Source organism: Odocoileus virginianus, chromosome 1, assembly GCF_023699985.2.
Source record: "Odocoileus virginianus isolate 20LAN1187 ecotype Illinois chromosome 1, Ovbor_1.2, whole genome shotgun sequence".
Taxonomy (NCBI): domain Eukaryota; kingdom Metazoa; phylum Chordata; class Mammalia; order Artiodactyla; family Cervidae; genus Odocoileus; species Odocoileus virginianus.
The window spans coordinates 103,106,164-103,126,785 of NC_069674.1; the positions used below are offsets into that span (position 1 = coordinate 103,106,164).

General features: G+C 43.7%; 1 protein-coding gene across 5 annotated transcripts in view; it reads right to left on the minus strand.

Annotated features, from left to right (window-relative positions):
• Positions 1–5,923: 5,923 nt before the first annotated feature.
• Positions 5,924–20,622, minus strand: part of CDK14 (cyclin dependent kinase 14) — a 642,874-nt gene continuing 628,175 nt past the window's right edge. For all 5 annotated transcript variants that reach the window (XM_020914848.2, XM_020914849.2, XM_070471844.1 and 2 more), the window contains one exon: positions 5,924–9,284. The gene's annotated coding sequence lies outside the window, so the exon portion shown is untranslated. The remainder of the gene's footprint in view (positions 9,285–20,622) is intronic.

Here is a 20,622-nt window from a genome sequence, read left to right on the forward strand (position 1 = left end):
GGCTCCTCTGTCCATAGAAATCTCCAGGCAGGAGTACTGGAGTGTGTTTCCATTTCTTTCTACAGGGGATCTTCCTGACCCAGGGATCGAATCTGGGTCTCCTGCATGGCAAGCAGATTCTTTACCAACTGGGCCACTAGGGAAGCCCAATAAACATATAAATAAACAAAGTTGAAGAAATAAAAATAAAAGGAACTGGAAACATGTGCCTGGTTTGATTTTAGAATGCTACAGACTGATTATGTGATTGCTAGAGACTCAGAAATGTCTGTAGTGGCTCTCCTATGCCTGTCTTACCAAATAGCTATATAGCTATGCAAAGGATGTTGGCTATAGGGAGCAAATAACTTGTCACTTTAGTTCACAGATCTTCAGCTCAAGAACTGGACTCAGGAAGCTGTCACTGAGAATCCGCACTTACAGAGCCTGGTCAGCAGCACCTGAACTTGATTTGGACGGTGGAACACTGGACCCTGTGTGAATGGACGCCATCCAGGAGAGATATGTGGGAAGTGGTGAGTATGTTTTGCTTCCCAGGTGACACTAGTGGTAAAGAACCTACTTGCCAATGCAGGAGATGTAAGAGATGCCAGTTCCATCCTTTGGTTGGGAACATCCCTTGGAGGAGGGTGTGGCAACCCACTCCAGTATTCTTGCCTGGAGAATTCCTGAGACAGAGGAGCCTGGTGGGCTACAGTCCATAGAGTCACAAAGAGTAGGACACAACTGAAGAGACTTAGCATGCACTCACGAGTATATTTTGCATGTGGGATCAATATATATAACTGTGGTCAGAGGGCAGGCTGTTGTGGTTTTACAATATACCCACAATTTTTTTACATTCTTTTCACCAAAAGATGAAGTCTAATTCTCCTCCCTTTAAATATAGGCTGGACTTTGTGACTCACTTCTAACAGACGCAATGCCAGGTCATAAAAAGCAATGCACCTTCTCCCTGGTTCTCTTCTTCTCTTGGTGCATGTGTTGGGAGCCCGGAGCCACTGTATCAACTTGAGCCATCATGCTTAAGAGGCCTCGTGAAGGAATCACACTCAGTCAGAGGTGCTCTGCCCTAGTTGTTTCAGCTTCCAGCTCTTTAAGACTTCCCAACTCTGGCACCAGATATGTGAGTTGTTGTCCATTTGCTCAATTGTGTCTGATTTTTTTTGGCCTGCAGCACACCAGGCTTCCCTGTCTTTCACCATCTCCCGGAGCTTGCTCAAACTCATGTCCATTGAGTCGGTGATGCCATCCAACTATCTCATCCTCTGCTGCCCCCTTCTCCTCCTGCCCTTAGTCTTTCCCAGCTGCAGGTCTTTTCCAAACAGGTGGCTCTTTGCATTAGGTGGCCAAAGGATTGGAGCTTTAGCTTCAGCGTCAGTCCTTCCAATGAATATTCAGGGTTGATTTCCTGTAGATATGTAAGTGATGAGCCTTAAACATGACCCTGGCTAAGCCACCATCTGACTGCAGTCTCATGAGAAATCTCAAGCCAGAACAACCCAACTGAACTGTTCCTGATCGCCTGACTCACAGAATTATGGGAGATATTAATAATAAATAACTTGTTTTTAAGACACTAAATTTTGGGGTGATTTGTTAAGCAGCAATAATCAGAACCTAGGGTACCAGTCACATTCTATTCTGCATAAGTGGGAATCCCTGGGGTTCTTTAGCAAGATGGTAACCCAGGAGCGTGTGCAAAGCCAGTTGTCAGTGTGGGTTGACATGCGTATGTGCTTAGTCACTCACTCATGTCTGACTCTTTGCAACCCCATGGACTGTATCCCACCAGGCTCCTCTGTCCATGGGATTTTCCAGGCAAGAATACTTGAGTGGGTTGCCAATCCCTTCTCCAGGGGATCTTCCCAATTTAGGGATCAGACACCCAGGTCTCCTGCATTGTAGGTGAATGTTTTACTGTCTGAGCCACCATGGAGTTTTCCCCCGAAACATCCTCCCAAAGTGTATAGCTGATGCCCAGGGGCTGGCCTGGGAGGGGCTGTTTGCCAAGGATATGGACAGGCTATGGATGTATGGGACTGGGGTGTTCACACGCATGCATGCTACATGCCGCCGTGTTTTGGTAAACTTAGAGGAGTCGAAGAATTTTAAGTGCAAACCTGGCTTTCTAGGTCATTATGAAGATGTATTTGTCAAGGTAAGAGAATAGGATTTACTTAATATTTTGTCAGTTGCATTTTGAGTTTGAAATATTTAGTTATATGGTAAGTGGGCTTCCATTTTGACTCTGCTCTGGGTCCTGCAAGTGTCAGGGTTGGTCCTGGCCTACCCCATCACCAGGGCCCATTTTAAACCCAGGAAAGCAAACCACAGCCCCTGGGACAAATCCCTGCCCACTGCATGTTTTTATACAGGCTGTGAGCTACCAATGGGCTTTACTTTTAAAATAGCTTTTAAAAATCAAAAGCAAAATATTTTGTGACATATATATATGAAAATTACATGAAATTCAAACTTCAGTGCCCCATAAATTGTTTTATGGGAACACAGCCATGCTCACTCATTTATGTATCGGGCATGGCTGCTTTCACTCTAACAGAACAGTGAGTCAACAGTATAGTGAGCCGACAGAGACTGTGCAGCTCAGAAAGTGGAATACATTTACTGTCTGGCTCTTAGAGAAAGTCTGTCTGCTTGCTTCCTGGAGGAGCAGACAGGAGGAAGGGAAGAGTCTTGCAGTTCTCACGTGGGGTGCATAACAGAAATACCTGTTGAACACCCAAACATACCAGTGCCAGGAACCCACCCTCCATATTTCTAGAATGAATTGGTCTGGGGTATGGGTGCTTTCCAAACCTTTCCACGATTCTAATGAGAGCAGAGCTGCGAGCCACTGGGCTGAGGGGACTGGATACCTAAGGGTCTGAATTTCCCAAATATTCTGCAGATTAAGAACTTGTTCTTGCTTGCCCCAAGGCTTTGCAAGCTACCCTGTTACTCCATCTGGCCGGAGATGGAGGGAGAGAAGAGTCATTGTTTCACACGGTAGTAGGATGTATAAGCTAAGCTGTGTGTGAGCAAGCTAAGTGGCTTCACTTGTGTCTGACTCCTTGCAACCCTATGGATGGTAGCCTGCCAGGCTTCACTGTCAGTTCTCCAGGCAAGAATACTGGAATGGGTTGTCAGATCCACCTCCAGGGGATCTTACCCACCCAGGGATGGAACTCATGTTTCTTACATCTCTTGCATTGGCAGGCGGGTTCTTTACCACTAGTGCCACCTGGGAAGCCCTCAAACTAAGCTGCATTTGAACCTCAATCCTTGAACCGCTGCTTCAAACACATGTCCCCAGCATCGCCCGCATCACTCGGGCAGGCATACCTTGACCTGCTACAGTAGGTACCCCGGCCGGGTCCCTTCTCAGGATTCACTCCAACAGGGAAGCCTTACCCCGTCTTTGCCGCGTGCCCGCTGTAATTACTGGTGGTCTCGCAGGGAAGGAGAAAAGAGACAACTCTATCAGAATTCCATTCTCCACCGGCACACTCAGCACCGTCAGCGGAGGCTGGCTCGGGGGCTGCAGGCCTGCTCTGCGCTATTATTGAGCCTGGCTTCGGCTCAGCATGACTCAACGCAGACAATATAGCACGCGGAGAGCGCCGGGGATTGAACGGTAAATAGGAAGCCTGGGATTTTTTTTAAAATCTTGTCAGTTTTCTCCTGATTTGTGTCCTTTATCCCAGCCCCCTCTGCTGTATAAGCTCCTCAGAGCTAATGCCCATAACGCCACCACCCACTGGTAGCAGCAGGCTACCGGATCACGGCGGGGCCTCGTGGCGGAGCTTTCACAATGCCCGCCATTCTTCAGCGACAGGGACGCGTTAACCTAAGTGGGACCGGCTTGCTCCAACACCTTCCCCTCTGGTTTCTCTTTCCTCTGGGGACCGACAGCAAGTGGCGGAGGGCTGCCCCCCGACTCGCATCGCTTGCCTCCAGGAGCCTGCATCACATGCCCCCACCTGGCCGAGCTGGGACCGCCCCCTGGCCCGCACCTGCTGGAAAAGCACGGGGAGACACTGGGCGAGTATGGGGCTGAAAGATGATCGTCGCCTCGACCGCTTCCAAAGTTAGAAGTATTTCTCAAAGCTATTTCTTAGGCCTCCTGTAGATCCCAGCTCTCCACCTGCTTGTGGGATGACGTCACCCCGGGTACGCAGCGGAGCCCCGCCCCTCCCCGCCCCGCCCCCAGGCTACTGGGAATGACGTCAGCGACGGGCATCTATCAGCTCTCCTGTCAGTCACCAACGTGGGCTGATAGTGGTTTGACTAGCTTGAAACTGCCGCAAGGAACATGTGATTGTTCCGACCCTAATCAGTTTCCAAGGTCACTCGTGGCTCCCATTTAACTAAGAAATGTGTCTATTATCTCCACCTTGGCTCCCATGAAGTCTGCCTCTACGCCAGGGGTCCCCAACCCTCTGAGCAAACAAGCCCGTGACCGTCCGGAACCCCACCACAGCGGGTGAGTGGTCGGTGAGCTGATCAAAGCTTCATCTGCCCCTCCCCATTGCTCCCCATCACTGGCATTACCACCTGAATGAACCACCCTGTTTCCCTCCCCGGCCCCCAACCCCACTGCCCCGGCCATGGAAAAAAATTGTCAACCGTGAGACCAGTCCCTGGTGCCCAAAAGGCTGGGTACTGCAGCTCTACACGTCCCTGACTCAGAACCCACTGGGGAGGCTGGAGCTGTGTGGAAACGTAGGTGCCTTTGACATAGATGACTAGATGCTTCAGGGAAACAGCAGGGACAGTTGAGGCTGGAGATGCAGCGCTCTCATGAGCTCTTGCAGCATGCAATTCACATCAACTGGGAACACTTAAATTTGGTTCTGTGACAGCGTCAGCTTGTGGGGGCTTATAAATCGTAACATCGGAAAAGGAGCAAGGGAATGGACCCCTGAAGTACCTGTTGCTGGTGGGTGAGGGTCTGCTTGGGGGAGAAAGCCAGGGGTCCAGCTCCTCTTAACATGAGATATGAATTTTGATATTTTCTCTTCAAGGAGAAACATTTAAAAATCGCCCAACTTCATATCTAGAAGTTGATGACTCTATCTGGTGTGAACTTTATTATCAATTCATGGGGATTTGTTTGGGGTTATGAAGATCCAACAAGAAAGAAGAGGTGGTGATAGAAATGAGACCGGCCTCCCCAGGTGGCACGGTCCATCCCAGTGCAGCGCCCAGCAGGGCTGGGTCAGGTGCGGGCGCCCGCTCGGCAGGGTTCAGAGACGCGTGCTCAGCTCCAAAAACAGTAATGCCTCCAACAGAATGTCAGCACGTCCAGGCTTTGATTCATATTCATTGGAGGGTAACCTATTCACCTTTCTCCTTTGCCTTTGTCAATCCTAAAGGAAATCAACCCTGAATATTCATTGGAAGGATGGATGCTGAAGCTGAAGCCCCAATACCTTGGCCACCTGATGTGAACAGCCAACTTGTTGGAAAAGACCTTGATGCTAGGAAAGACTGAGGGCAGGAGGAGAAGGGATCAACCAAGGGTGAGATGGCGTCACCAGTTCAGTGGCCATGAGTTTGAGCAAACCAAGGAAAGGGAATGTTTAACAGACACCTGGAATATCCCAGCGAACTCACCCCTCTGCACATCCAAAAGCACCGTGTACTTGGTCTCTTATTTGCACTATTTTTTTTCTTCTTTTTTCCCCCCCTCTTTTTTTTGGGGGGGGGCACATTGTGTGGCTTGTGGGATCTTAGGTCACCAGTGAGGGACTGAACCTGGGCCCCTTGTACTGGAAGCTGGGAGCCTTAACCACTGACTGTCAGGGATGTCCCTACACTCTTTAAGCATGGTTGTGTCTAAGAGTTTTTAAGATAATTTTTCTTTGATGGAATATAAGGTGTTATTTGATACTCACCAAGAAGATGAACCAAGAAAATGTACAGAGATTCTGCTATACTTTATTCCATATCATGTTACAAGAAAACAACAGTGACAGCTGACAAACCATTACGTCTTTCATAATACAGACAAATTACAATTGGTAACAAATATGCAACATGTATTATTCCATTCTCCTTTACTATGTGTCATTTTGAAGGATAATAGTTTTCTGAATGATGCTAGCTCATTTCTTAGGTACCAACTGCCTGTTAGAAAGTACACATTTCAGTGTATCATATAAAAAAAAAAGGTAAAAGAAAAATTTAAAAAATCCACTCCCAACTAGAGAATTTAGATTTTGTATGTGTCTCTAAAATATGCTGCTATAGGAAGGGAATGAGGAAATTGCTTATTTGATTTGATTTTGTTTGGTTTGGTTTTTGGTGTCTGAGAAAATTGCAAGGCAGTAGCATATATGGTTTCCTCTGCCTACAAGCTGGTAAGGGAGATGGAAGTTCTATGCAATTATGCAGCATATTCCTATGTATAAGGGGCAGGCAATAATCTACCCCAGTATGTACAGCCTAAACATCCTCTTATATAACAAAGATTACAAAACCAGTAATATTCACAGATTATTATCTTGTGTAGACTCATTACTAAGGTATTGATTACACTGGCTATCACGTACACACTGAGGAAAGGACACCCAGAGACCGTGCTTCGTCTGCAAGCTTGGAGGGTCCCCTGGGGTCTCTTCTTGTCACTCTTGGGAGGTAGAGATAGCTTCTCATCCTTGTGTCACTGGATGGACAGCCATTCCCACCTGATACCCCTGTTCATTTTTATTTTCTGAGTACTGCAAACATTTTTTTTTTTCATGTCCTGTGCATCTTGTATTTTTAAGTCAACCAAACTCTTCCTTCAAGACAATGGAAACGAAGTCCCAGGTTTCCTTTCGGAGCACCGTGTGCAGTCATGTCATGCGGATGTAGCTACCATGCTAACATGTTCTAACTATTCCAGCTGTTTGAACTGTGTGAACCTTCATATAAAAATATCTCACAAAACATTCCAGTGCTTTCTCAACAGAATAATAAATCTGCTCATGAACACAGTCTGGAGTGATTTTCATGGCTGTCCTCAGTGAGAGGAGGGGGAAAAAAGGAAAAGTTAGTTGCAAGTGGGAGAGGAAAGAGAAGGAGACTCTGGATGTCTTGTACCGACGGCAAGCAAAGGGAACCAGAAATCTCCTAAGTGAGACCCTTCTGAAACACGTCACTGTAATAAAAAATATTCCTTCTACTGAGAAGTATCACATTTCACTTTGCAAGAGAAACTGCCAGTAATAGGGTCATAGATCTGTGAATAACTTCACATTTCTAACTGAAGTCTTTAAACATTAAATATCTTCAACTTTTCAAGTTAGAGAGCTTATTATGTAGCAAGACTTCATCACTGGTTGCCCTTCGTTTAAACTTCATTAAGTACAAAAGCTGTGACTCTCCCCTAAAATGAATAATTCAGACAAATCACAGGAAAGGCTTGTTTTCTGACTGCAGGTCAAGTTTTCTTTCCATACTTACAAATCCTAATGTAAACACACGTGAAGTAAAAATCCCTCTGCAGACTTCCAAAGAGTTGGAATGTGTGAAAGAAGAATGGGAAGGAGTTCTAGGCGGCAAACAGTAAACACTCTGGCCCTGGATAACTTTTCCTCTCTTTAAAATCAACCAGTAAATGGCTTAGCACTTGGAAGCTTACAATGAATGCTGCTTTGGGGACAAGATCGATTGTGACCTTAACATCTACACTCACATCCCATTCCAGGGAAAGTGCCGTTTTCATGTTAAGAAATTCTGGGTCTGATTTCCTAAGTGTACTGGGTTTGACTACAGAAAAGCTTTTCCCTCACCTGACGCTCAGGGAAAAGTCTTTGTCAAGCTGGCTGGTAATTCCTATTCTTGATCCTAGAAAGTGCAACTCTCCTCTCTAACAGGAAATGGAAAGCGAGGTACACGCCAGGATTTCCAGAGGAACTGGTGTCCTGGGGAGCTGGGTTTCATGATCTAGGTGAAGCTTCCCAACTTCCCCATTAGCCTTAGTGCTGTTTGGCATTTGCAGTGAGGGCTGCCCCACCAGGAACAGACCTGTGCCGGGCAGCTCTCCCCCGGATCAAAGTCCGCATGCGCAATCCACATCTCACTCCATGTCACAGATTTGCCTTCATTCTCCAAGGTTTCTCAACTTCTTAAACAAGGGAAGCTGGGCCTTTCTTTTTTCCCCCCCTTTTCCATCTTTAAAGCAAGACTCCTGCCTTGTTTCTAACATCTGCATCCGTACAGTTATTCCCGGAGACTGTTTACAGTTAGGGTACCCAATGATGCCTTCCAATCAGCTTGGAATGTTTAAAAAAAAAAAATGTGGTTCAAAGGTGCTTTGGTGTAAATGAGCAAATTTCACACTCTGGATAACTTGGGAATCTGCTTTTTCAATGTTGACTAGTAAAGACAGTACTTGGGGCTCATCCAGAAGATATAATTCTTTTGCACCCACGATTCAAACGTTCTGTTCTTCACTCTTCACCATTTAGAAAATACAAAGCATAAGAAAGTGGATGGAAAAAATAAGATGTTGACAAGACCCAGAAAACACGTAAAAAGTTAACCTCCATTTCCAGAGGTTCAAAAGGAAGCAACTTATCCCTGTCTTTGTTCTTAATGTTTCATATTTGTTTCTTCACTTCCAGCCTGCTCGGAGAACAGTCATGCTATGTGGCTTGAAAATGCTAAGCAGATTCCGATATCCTATATAAATGTGCAGTTATTTCCGAGAAAAAAAAAAAAGCACATTTGCAAACGTTCTCAAAAGGGAAGAGACAAGTGGGGCTCCACCGCCAGAGACCAAGTTGTCAAGTCAGTCAGAGAACATGGGTTTGCTTCAGCTACAATTTTCCTTCCTGGTGGCTGCAAAATGCGCACTGCTCTCAAAGAAAACACACATTGTTTTATGCCACTATGTGGCTTTCAAGTACAGACATTACTGAAGAAGTGTGAACACCGAGTGTGTTGTCTTAATGTATTTAAGACATGGCTGGTGAAAGCATAAAAACCTTTACAGAGACGCTGCGGTGCAGAGGGAAATCAAACAAAATCAAACACAAAAGACTGAAAAGAATACATGCCATGTATCAGTAAGCAAAACTTAATCTTCACATAGTTCTTGGAAATCACAAGGTATCCAAATGCGTGCAAGGTTTTAAATAAATTGCAGAGAAAACGGGGTCTTGCCAGCTTCAATTTTCTTCTAAGTGAAATCCACCCCAGGGAGTGAAAGGAAACTGATCCATGATTCCCTTCATATTATTGGCCACTTCATTAATTTTTTTTTTCCTCCCCAGAACGATGACAACTTAATCCTGAAAGGAGGAAAAGAGAAAACTGTTATATGTTAAAAAACAAAACAAACAAATCTTATATCATTCTTTTTCAAAATTACATAAGACATCAAAAGTGGTCAGGCCAAAGCAAGCCTGTCCATTTTTTTTCCCACGGCTACCTCGAGCATTCTCTTTAGCCAAGACAGTGCTTATAATACGATAAACAAATGTTCTGACTGTATTTTCTTCCATTAAAATAATTCACCTCCATGAATTTAAATGGTCTAACCTCCTCTTGGATTATTTGGAGAAAAAGAAATTCAGCAAATCTCCTTCCCCAAGTCATTAGCACTAATACTGGTCTTAATTAAGTGCCTGTGGCATCATACAGATCATTAATAGGACAGATCACATTCATTTTTTGGACAAGAAATAGAAAAACGGATCACATTCTTTTTTTTTTTTAAATCCAGTTGCATATAAGTCCACGTTTCCGACTATCAGACCTAGTTTCAGCAGAATGAAAATTGGCCAGCATGACCTGAATTGCCAGGCTCCTCCCCCGATCCTGCATACAACTGTGGGTTTCCAGTGATGCCTGCTTAAATTCGGTAACTGCTTCCGAATGGAATGTGAACCATCGAGGAAAGCAGGAATGTTCACTCTGCTTCTCTCTCTGTTTCTTTTTGGCCCTTCAGCATTTTCATTGAGTTTCTAGGATAGGAAAAGAATGTCTTGCTAGGAAGGGTGAAAAGAAATGCTGCCAAGGTCAAGGCACACAGCCGAGAGATTCGATCCACCAGCTCCATGGAGGCCCAGGACCAACTCATTATCTCAGTTGAGAAGCTGGAGGTCACCTGGCCCCTTCCACAGTGCCACACGGTCATCCTCCTGGGCAGACAGGACCCCATGGCCCCCGTCAAGACCTCAGAGCGCAGTTGCCCTACCGCTGGCCTTGGAGGCTGTGCTCCCAAGCATGTCATCCTGAGTGGCACGACCTTGACCAGGGAAGCAGAAAGCTCCCATCTGACAGTGAGGAACCATTAGAATAGCATCCTTTCCGCCCTCTACTCATCCCCCTCCCCCCACCTACTATGAGGATTTTTAAAAGGTTAACTTCCCACCTTGTTTTAAAAACTGACATGAAATTCATATAACACAAAATTAACCATCTTAAAGTATACAGTCCCTGAGTTGGGAAGATCCCTTGGAGAAGGCCATGGCAACCCACTCCAGTATTCTTGCCTGGAAAATCCCGTGGATGGAGGAGCCTGGTGGGCTACAGTCCATGGGGTTGCAAAGAGTCGGACACGACTGAGCGACTGAGTGTGCATGCAAAGCATATAAATAACTGGCATTAGTGCATTCACACGGAGAAGGCGATGGCAACCCACTCGAGTGTTCTTGCCTGGAGAATCCCAGGGGCGGCGGAGCCTGGTGGGCTGCCGTCTATGGGGTCACACAGAGTTGGACACGACTGAAGCGACTCAGCAGCAGAAAGCAGCAGCAGCAGTGCATTCACAGCGTGCAACCATCACCTCTGTTTAATTCCAAACATTCTGTCATCCCCAAGGGATATCTTACATTCTTTATTTATATTTCTCGTATCCTTTACTCGCATTCTTCCCTTGCCCCAGCCTCTGGCAGCAATGAATCTACTTTCTGTCTCTATGTATTTACCTACTCTGGAAATTTCATGTGAATGGAATCATACAATATGCAGTGTCTGGTTTCTTTCACATAACATAATGTTTCTAAAGTTCACCCATGTTGTAGCTTGTGCCAGTACTTCATTCTTTTTTATGGCCGAATAATATTCCATTATATGAATATAAGACATTATGTTTATCGATTCATGAATTGATGTATATTTGGGTTACTTTCACCTTTTGGCTATCGTGCATAGTGCTGCTATGAACATGCATGTACAAATATTTGTTTGACTACCTGTTTTCAATTCTTTTGGGTAACAATTAGAAGTGGAATTGCTGGGCCACACAGTAATTCTGTTTAGCTCTTTGAGGAACTGGAAAATCATTTTTCACAGTGGCTGCAACATTTTATAATCCCACCAGAAATATACAAAAGTTCTAATTTCTCCACACTCTTGCTAACATTTGGTATTTTCTGTTTTTTTTGTGTGTGTTTGCTTTTTCTTAATTATAGACAAACTAGTGGATGTGAACTGGTATCTCATTGTGATTTTGATTTGCATTCCCCTTATGATTGGTGATGTTTAACACCTTTTCATGTGCTTGTTGACCATCTGTATATTTCACTTGAAGAAATATCTATTCAAGTCCTTCACCCATTTTTAAATTGGGTTGTTTGTTGTTTAGCTGTAGGACTTTTAAAAAATATATATTTTGGATAGTAATCTCTTGATTTGCAAATATATACTCTCATTCTGTGGGATGCCTTTTCATTGTATTGATAGTGTCCTTTGATGTACAAACATTTTAATTTTGATGATGTCCACCTTATCCATTTATTTTTTCTTTTGTTGCTTGTGGTTTTTTTAGTGTGTTAGTGACTCAGTTGTGTCAAACTCTTTGTGACCGCATGGACTGTAGCCTGCCAGGCTCTTCTATTCATGGACTTCTATCCAGGCAAGAACACTAGAGTGGGTTGCCATTGCCTTCTCCAGGGGATCTTCCTGACCCAGGGACTGAAGGAGACCCAGGTCTCCTGCACTGTAGGCAGATTCTTTACCATCTGAGCCACCTGGGAAGTCCATGTCATATCTAAAAATCCACTGTCAAATCTAAGGTCATGAAGATTCACCCCTATTGTTTTCTTCTAAGAGATGCCAGTTCTTCCAGGAGGCCTGCCCACCCCGGCCAAACAGGAGTCGGGGTTTGTCCTGACAAATGCTTGCCAAGACAGGGTTCCGACAGCCACACCCAGGGGAAGCAGTCATTGCGTGGCTCTCCTCCACTCCACCACTTTGATCGGCAGGATGCAGACCAGGCCCCCAAGCTGGCCTTCCCAACTAGAGGCTTCAGGCAGTGCTCCTGATGTGCGGGGGCATTTGCTGGGGGGGGAGCGCCTAGGGTAGCAGGTGGCGTCACTGTGTTCCTGAGTAGGCTTGGTTTCGCTGGCCACCATGCCCCTAGAGCATAGCCCAGATCCAGCTCAGGCCCTCGGTGAACAGCTGTGGTTGGACCAGGAAGGAGAGAGGCAGCCTCGGAGAACCTGGGGTGGAGTATGTTCTCGGACGTTAACCCCCCGGCATGGTGACGGAGGGCACGTGCTGAGCCTCTGCTGTTTCTGAAAGTACGGAAGGGCTGGGGACAGAGCGGGCCGTCTCCAGACACACTGCAGGCTGAGAACGCGGGTCCAGTGAACAGCTGCCTAGAGGCTGGACAGTTTGTTTTTTTTTTTAACTCCATGACATTCTATTTGAAAGAAAGAAATGATTTGATTTTCAGTATATTTGACTTCGGGCTTCCAGGTGGTTGGAGTGGTAAAGAATCCACCTACCAATGCAGGATATGTAAGAGATGTGAGTTCGATCCCTGGGTCAGGAAAATCCCCTGGAGGAGGGCATGGTAACCCACTCCAGTATTCTTGCCTGGGAAATCCCATGGACGGAGGAGCCTGGTGGACTACAATCCATGGGGTTTCTAAAGAGTCGGACATGACTGAAGCGACCTAGTATGCATGCACATTTAATTTCATGTAACCATAAACTGTCACCGTTGTCCATACCATGTAACTGTCCTACTGGACTGGTTTAAGACACACATTGACTGTGTGTCCTTGCCTTTGCCCTGATTCTTTGGCAGGAACCTCTAGGAGAATCCTATGGACCTAACCCAGGGCATAAGCAGAGTTGGGGAATAAAGGATAAACATATAATCATAATTGGGTAGCAAGTGGTGAAAACAGTGATGATGAAAAGTCTATTACTTAGGTTGAGGCTCAGACATCCAATGGAAGGAGCCAATAACATGAAAAGAAGGGAGGTGCCCATGAGAGTTAGACTCTGTGAGAAGCTGAGCCCAAATTGTGCCTGCTTTGCTGCATGATGCTGGTCACCAGCAGCACGGGATGGCCATTCTTCATCCTTGGGCAGCAGCAGCATCCATTTCAGTTTTCAAGGACTGCATGTAAGGTAGACAAATTCCTTAAAGTCTAAATGTAATCATGCATTTGACAGGGAGGGATAGAGACGAAGGAGAGGTAGCACACCACGTTCATAGGGAAGCAAGGTATAAAAGCAAGATCCTGCCCTTACATTTACACGAGAGATTATTAACATGCATTGCACACACTATAAAAATGAAACTGAATATCAATTATAGGCTCAGCTATATGCACATCAACTCCGAGGTCTAGATACCACAAGATTAACGGATGCCATTGGTATCCTGCTTTCTGTTTTCACAACGTTCTTTCTCTAGAAACGAATGTTTTAAAGTGGAAATTGCATTTTATTGATAAAACCCTTATTCAGAAATATCTACATAGAACATCTCGGCTATAAATATTAATTAATTGGATCGCTGGTACCCATAATGCAACTTCGCTCTGACCCATGTGCCCTATGAACTAGATATTTTTTGGATTCAATTTTCTTAAAACCAACTGTCAGTGTCATGTGATGGAAGAGATGAAAAATGAAAATGAGCAGCCCCGCTGTGCAGGTGGGTGACCTGTGGGAGAGAGTCTGCCTGGTAGGGTTTTTACACGAACCATCAGACACAGACCAATTGATTAGATCATCTCATACCCGCCACCAACTAGGCTCAAGAGACTAATTAGAGAGAGTACTGCCTGCGCAGGCACCCCATTGACACCTAATTTGCTCAGCCAAAGCCTTTGGGGAAAATGTATTATCTCTGCAGCCGCACTTCATGCATTTCTGATTTGAGGCATAAGCAAGGAGCGCTTCATCACTCTTTTGAGCAAACTGAATGTGGAAGCCCTTAAGTGCTCAATGCAAGCAAACAGACCCAAATTAAAAATGGGCCAGGCTCTTTCTAACTCCCTCTGTGCTCCCTGTTAAATCTCTGTGTGTACACACACACACACACACACACACACACACACACACACACACACACACGCAGCTTACATGCTGGCGGGACAACATAGCCCAAGGAGCCCAGCTCAGGGTGCCTGCATCAGATGGTCTTTCACTGGCCTCTACCCACTCGAAGGTTCTGTGTTTGCTTTATTTTTTATTTTTTTTAACCCTACTGCACTGCCCCTCCACAAAGTATTCCTTTTTTCTACAGGAAGGCTCTGCCCCTTTCCCCCCACCGCCCTTCTCTCTAAGCCTCACTGGATAGAAGTGATTATTTTTCCTCCAAATTAAAACAACTGTAGGTTTTCCTTTCATCCCCTAAATTGTGAAGGGGATATTCACTAGGATACATGTGAAGCTGCAGGGTAACTCACTCATTCCTATTTGAGGGGATTCTTTGTACAGATGCCCAACAGAAAGGGAAGAAATTTGACAGGAGGCTGCCTTGTGGTAGCAATGCAGTACAGAATTATAAAACAGCTAACCTCCCTTCAGGAAAACCAGTGCATGCTACTTGGCCATCTTTATCTTTTATCTATGTCTAATCTAGAATAAAACTAATTCTATTATTTCCTTCACTTCAAATGTAGAACCCCAAAGACCAGCATATAAGGAGGAATTTAAAGATAGGTATATAATTAATCACATGCTTATAAAAAGGAAATAAAAACGAAAAGTTCAGGCAATATGGGAAAAATGGAGTATCTTTGTCCCAAATCTAGTGGCTAGAGGGAATGAATTTCCATAATGCTAGAATAAAAGAAAAAAAAAAAAAGGAAGAAACAGAACCTAATACGGTGTGTTCTAGAGTGGACTTAATGATTTTATGCCTTTCCACTCACATATTGGATGAATTATTTTACGTGTTCTGGTAAATTACAATTCTGTTTTGTGCGAAGTCACTTCAGTCATATCCAACTCTTTGACCCCATGGACTGTAGCCCACCAGGCTCCTCTGTCCATGGGCTTCTCCAGGCAAGAACACTGGAGTGGGTTGCCATTTCCTCCTCCAGCGGATCTTCCTGACCCAGGGATCAAACCTGGGTCTCTTGCCCTGCAGGTGGATTCTTTGCCTGCTGTGCCACCAGGGAAGCCCCCTTGTCATTTTCACATTTATCTTATTCTTAACAATTTGGTGAACATTTGGGGGGATCAGTTTAGCTGTCTACTTTTGAAACCAGCATTCACAGTTGGCCGAAACTGGGCCTTCCAGTAATCAGAGGACTCCAGCGGTCACTGGAGTGATTATCTTTCTGAAGGCATATGGAGAGTGGTTGTAGGGGAAATGTTTGAAAATAGTTAAAAAAATCAGGGCCTTAACAAACACACACAACCACTGACAGAATTTATTCTGACTTAATGGAAAAAAAAAAAAAAGACCAGAAAGCTTTTCTTCCCCAAGTGCCATATTAATAAGATTCACATGAAAAATACCCAGGGAAAAAAGAAAAACAAACCAAAAACTCACCAGGCTATGCCATTTTGAATTTGATTTTGCTTAAAATACTAAACTGAAACAATCAAATTAATCTTTTGTACCTAATTAATCTTCCAGCAGAGTTTGCTACTATAGAAAATTAAGTCCACAAATAAGGTTGCTAAACCCCAAGCACCCAGGCAACTATGAACCTCTCTGAAGCAAAAATATCATGTATATATACAAATACACATATATGTGACACATGAACTCAGTTGTATTTATACAACATATACACTCAAATTTTACCCTGTAGATTTTATAGAAATGTTGGACTCAAAATGATATGTTTTAAACTTCACACAGATTTCCAAAAATCTAGGGACAGCTTAATTTGTTCATTTTTTTTCTTTTTTTTTGGTGAGTTTAATTATGCTGTGACTTGGCTAGAGATATAGGTTTTCTTTGAGAACATCAGAAATCAGTGATTTCCAGTGACTCTGACATTGCACTGAAGCTACTTGGGGGTGGGGGGTGGGGAGAAATAGCATGAAACAGAAGGAAGCAGAAAATTAGTCAAACCCACTTCTGTAACTTATTTCTGATTTGTGATAATCCCCACAGTACTCCCCAGAAGAGAACGCATCTTTGAGACTAACAAGAGAATATTAATTAAAACGAATGTAGAGATAGCTGGGCTTTGTTTTAAGCTTAACAGAAGGTCCATCACTCAAAATAGCCCAAATCCTTTAAGTTGAAAGCTGTTTGGTAACATCCATATGGATGCACAAGGCACTAATTGCAGCGACTTTGCACATTTTAAGCTTCTTGCCAAAGTGGTGATTTTAATTAAAAATTTTTAGGCAAGGCTTTAAGTCTAACATTTCAAAACAAAGCATTTCTTGTACAGAGAGACTGACTTAACATATCATTTTAATAATCATCATTATCAACAAACATTTATTGAAATCCTCATTAAAGACCAGGCATTATACGATAGTAATTAGCCGAGATTGAAAAGAATCTCTAGTTTAATGGTGTGACTGCTTATTAAATAAGATTTATGTAGATGTGAAACACCAGTCGTATTTTAGACACATGTGGATTAAAGGACAGCAATCCTGGGAGTACGTCCTATCTCAGTAAAAGCAAAAAGTGTGCAGGGGAAGTATTGAGGTCTTTGAGAGTCACCAAGGCATATTTTAATCTTTCAAAGGTTCATACATATATTCAATCATATATGATCATAAATATATAAAAATCTTATATATAATCATATACACACATATGCATATATACATGTAATCTAAGCTTGGAAATAGCTCATATAAATACTTTTAATGACAAAGTTAAGAATAAGAAAGCCTTCACCAAAGTGGCTTATTCTTTTTTTTAAGATTTTTTTTGGTGTGAATGATTTTTTAAAAAGTCTTTATCTTTAATTCTGCTTAGAATGTTGCAATTTGTTTAATTTAATTTTGTTACAATATTAATTTTATAATGATTCATTAAAGATATTATAATTATAAAATTTAATTTTCTTACAATATTGCTTCTGTCTTATGTTTTGGTGTTTTGGACACAAGGCAGGTGGGATATTAGTTCCCTGACCAGGGATCGAACCTGCACTCCCTGCATTGGATAGGGAAGTCTCAAACACTGGACCACCAGACAAGTCCCACTGGGGCTTATTCTTTTCAAGGATTTCATATGTGAAGGTTTATTTGCTCAGCATACCTTTATAATTGACTGGTTCCAAGTGGGTATAAGTTAATTAAACAGAATTCTGACCCCTTCACCTTCCTTATATATTACAGTCCTACTAAACTATATTTAAATAAACCAAAGTCATGTAACCCAGCAGTGTGTGCATTTTTTACAACTTAAAACACACACACACAAATCTCATAAAACCACTTCTAAGTATTTAGCAGTCAGAGAAACACAAGGGTTCATGTCTGACTTTAATTAAAAGATCTGAAGGGAGATGTGACTTCATTTTGGGTGGACTTTTTTTCTTTCGAATTCAAAGCTGTCTAGTTATTACTGTCCAAAATGTTGAAGCACAAGAAAATTTCATGCTAAGGACTTTTTTTGAATTCAATATATATGATCACCTACCATTTGAATCTGTCTCATGAATCATCTTATTCAGCATAAGTCTGCAAAGCTAAAATGTATTTCTAGATCACACTTGATTGGTAAATGGAGAACAGTGTCAGCATAAACCAGAAGTCGTGTTGGTTCATGCAAGCAGGTTCCTGCCGGTCTTACAGTTTTGAGCCACTAAGTCAGGGCAGTCATTGTGCAAGAGACATAAACACGGGTGCGTGCAGGCTGGAAGGGTCTACAGTCCGTTTCCATCTCGGCTTGCTTTGGCCACCCATGGTATTGTTTATTGTATAGTTCTCCTGGGTCTCTGCACATTTTGCCCTTTCAATCCAAATTTGGCAGCCTCAATCCTTCCACCAAACTTCTTTCACCTGTAAACTATGCTAGTGTTTTGAGTAGTTTTTTTTTTTTTTTTTAATAGCTCTTGTGAGTGCTATGTACTACAGACTGAATGTCTGTATCCCCCCTCAAATTCACAGGTTGAAACCTAAGCCCCAGTGTGATGGTATTTCGCATGGAGTCCATGTGAATTGGATTAGTGGCCTTATATAGAGATTCTGGGCTATCTTGGTTGCTCAGAGGTAAAGAATTTGCCTGCCAAAGCAGGAGATGCAAGAGAGGTGGGTTTGATCCCTGGCTCAGAAGATCCCCTGGAGGAGGAAATGACAACCCGCTCCAGGAAATACTACGGGCTATGGGCCACAGTCCATGGGGTCACAAAGAGTTGTACACGACTTAGTGACCAAATAATGTAAGAGATCCCACAGAACTCTCTTGTCCCTTCCGTCAAGCTGAGGACCCAGGAAGGAGAGGGAGGAGGGTCCTCACTAGACACTAGATCTGCTGGTGCCTAGACTTTGGACATCCAAGCCTCAAAAACTGTGAGAAAGAAATTTCTATTGTTTAGAAATCACTGTGTCTATGGCATTCTGTTATAGCAGCTCAAACATACTAAAACACTATGTTGAATGCTTTCTGAGTGTTTTGCATCTTACTCTCTTTCTTCTCATAAACTGCACAATTTTTACTGTGGCAGTTTGCTAAAGACAGGTAGGAACACATATGTCATATTATAAGAGAAACGTCTATTCTTGTGGGGCACAGTCTGATACTGTCACAAAGTAACACACTGTGGACATGACCACAACACATCGCTTCCACCAGGAAATGTCTGCTGACAGTGAGGACGGTCCAACAAGGTCGTGTGAGGGATTCAGACACTGGACACCCAGCTAAGCTCTCCATCAACTCTTGTGTTCACCATGAACAGTGCTAGTGAACACCAAACCACTGAGGGCTGACTGATGGAAGTTCAGAATCTATCCACATGCAAAGTCATCTGATATGTGTGTGTGTCTGCCCACTCAGTCGTGTCCAACTCTTTGTGACCCCATGGACTACAGCCCACCAGGCTCCTCTGTCCATGGGATTTTCCAAGCAAGAATACTGGAGTGGGTTGCTATTTCCTCCTCCAGGGGATCTTCCCAACCCAGGGATCAAACCCATGTGTCCTGTGTCTCCTGCATTGGCAGGTGGATTCTTTACTACTGAGCTACCTGGGGAAGCCTCAACTGATATGTATGTCCCCCAAATCATAATATGCTATTTTAAAGGATTTTGAGACTAGTTATCCCATCATAGCAAGCTGCTGTAGTTCTCTCCTACCTAAGTTGAGTTCTGAGAATATGCAATAGATTTGGGACAGGTATGTCATTATGAGAAATGGATAGCAACTTTTTGTGCACATGTAGCATTTCTGTGTATCTTCTCACTTAAAGAATGTGCCTGAAAAAATAGTACCATAACCCTAGGAGGAGAACAGATTTTATAAACTGGGCTTTCAAAAAAGTTCTGATCCTTTTAGTCACTGGTTCAGTGTCTCCTGACATACCAGCTGCAGGAGGTATATTCCTGGTCTGAGGACCCAGAGCATTCACCGTAGGAACCACAGCCTTTACAGGAGCTGGGATGGCCAATGTCCCACTCTGTCAGGACTGAGGGAGTTTCCAGGATTTGGGACTTCCAATTTTAAATCTGGGGTAAACCAGAGGGAGTTGGTCACCCTGACAGGAGCAACAGGATTGATATGTTGTTATTTCCAAGTTGATTACAAAAACAGAGCCAGCCAGCTTTGCACTTTACTGCCTGAACTAAAATATGCTGATGTTCCAATCCCAAATTGTGAGTCACAAAAGTAAGACAAAGGTTCCACGTCAAGAATGGCAAAAGATCTGTTGAAAAAGATGGTGGGAACTGAACCTACAGCCTTCTCTCCTCTCAACCCCTCAAAGGATTTGCCATTTATCTCTCTGAATCTGTATTTCAGGCTTTCCTCTGTAAGTGTTTTATTGAAGCCACACATTGTGTTCACATTGTGTGAAGATCACATTGTGTTCAAGAATTCAAGACCATCAACTTGCTCCTCACCGCAGTTCTCAGCTGTATTTACAATAAACCCGTCTGTTTAAATTCACATATGCCTGTGTGGTGCTGCCGTGGAGGAGACAGCCAAGGCCACCACTCTCAAGCGACAAGAAGTACAAACATCCCCTGAATCTTTGCGGCAAATGACACCACACTCACCGACCAGTGGCCGAGCCAAACTGTCGGCTGGCCTGCCTCCTTCAATTCAGGAAACACTTACTGAGCATCTCTTTTTAAGGCAGTCCAGTATTTAGTGGGGGAAGAGGCTGTGACGAAGACTATTAAAGTGAGGTCCCAGGGCTGTTCTGAAGCTGGCATGAACCGGTTTGTGAGAGAGCCTGATGTTAACATTTTTAGGAGTTTTGCAAGCTGTTGTTAAACACAGCTACCCT